Source organism: Atta cephalotes, assembly GCF_000143395.1.
Source record: "Atta cephalotes unplaced genomic scaffold scaffold00038, whole genome shotgun sequence".
Classification (NCBI taxonomy): Eukaryota; Metazoa; Arthropoda; class Insecta; order Hymenoptera; family Formicidae; genus Atta; species Atta cephalotes.
The window spans coordinates 2,335,456-2,337,340 of record NW_012130102.1 but is presented as its reverse complement, the minus strand read 5'-3'; positions in this window follow the sequence as shown (position 1 = coordinate 2,337,340).

Below are 1,885 nucleotides of genomic sequence, written 5' to 3'. Positions count from 1 at the left end.
TATATCGTATAAATTAATTGTTGTCTATGGATCAAATGAAAGCCATACAATATATCGAAATAATAATTAGTATTTTGTAGAATGTTAACATACTGTGTTATATTACAATTATCTTGTTAAGCTGACATTTTTTGTGTTACATGTAATATTATGTTTACTGAGTAGTCATTAATGCAATAAGTAAATTCGACAAGTAGTGTCACTAGTAGTAGAGAAAATTTCATTATAATTTTATTGAAGTTTTATTGTGAAAATAAATATTATTGATTAGCATATTTCAGAGGATACACAACAAAATTATATTAAAAATATAGTTTCTTTTATTAATTCGAGAATAATTTTATGATGCTTCCATCAGCAGTCAAAATCTGTATTTCCACTCAGCATACTTGACTTCTGCAATTGTACGAAAACTGCTCCTTCGAAGAATCATGAACACACCTACTCACACAATACATATGGACGTCTTTTAGATGCTGTATTACTTCAAAAGTTCTGATTATATCCTGGTTATGAATATTTATAAGAAGGACAACTTGCTTTTAGCATACATAGCAATAAGACGTCTATAAGACATCCTATCTGAAAGACATAATCGGGACTAGATCACAAAATTCAATATTAAGTATGTTTAATATATTTTTAATGTATTATAAATATTTGAAATTCGAGTTTTTTATATTAAATAAGACATTTTGAAGATGTCCTAAGGACATCCATTAAATGTCTAGAGGATGTCTGTTGTATATCCCGGGAATATCTGCTATTGTATATAGCGTAGGATATTATGAGGTACTGCAGATAATATGAGCTTCATATTTCTGTGTTGGTACTAGTGGTTGGTACTAATAGTGCCAACTGTAGTAGCCTATTTTTGCGACATTCCAATATGCTGCTAAGTTTGATTTAAATTTATGTACTTCGAATATTTATCATATTAAATAAATAAGTACATTATTTTCTTATTTCTTATATATTTTTCTCTAGCTTTATAAAGTCCCCACACTATATTGAGATAAGATATTTTGTTCTACATTAATATTTGTAAAGTAAACAATATTCTAATTTCGTAAAGACCCGAGATCATTATAAATTTATTAGACATGGGAGTTTTTCGGACAAGTATGCACGGTATTATGAGCATCTTCATTATTCCTTATTGTCCCAGCAAACGAGAATTGATTGAAATGAATTGGATTCAGATTTTCAGAAATTTGATTCATGAATGTTAAAACGAATGCTTTTCAATCTAAAAATAATATTAGCTTTTTCTGTGCACAACACACACATTATGAATACTATTCAATTCAAAATTTTGAATATGAAATATAGTTTTTTAATCCAATTGCATCCAACTGAATCTAATTAAATCCAATTAAATCCAAAAAAAAATCCACATTCGCTATTTAAAATACGCATTCGAATAGAAAAAAATTTTAATCCATTCTGGGGTTTGCTGGGGTATACTAAAAAAAGAATCTGGCAAGGAGTTAACTACTACTGGCACACTGACAATCAGTGTACATTTCTTTAGAAATATATTGCGACAGTACAATAATAAAACAAGCAATGCTAGCAGTAGTAGTACTAGCAATACATTAGCAATATACTAGCAATACATATAATAGTACATATAATAGTACATAGCAATATCTTATACTTGGCAATATTGTATTGCCATAATTAGCAATCATTGAACATTAGTGTACATTTTTTAAAGCAATAGTTGATTCCTTAGTGTTTGGTAATAGCTATTAAATGTATGGTAAAATAATGCCAATTAAATGTTTGATTAATATAATAAAAAATAATGTTACTTTTACAAATATTTGATTGACATTTATTCTAATAAAATCTTTCATATATATATATATATATATATATA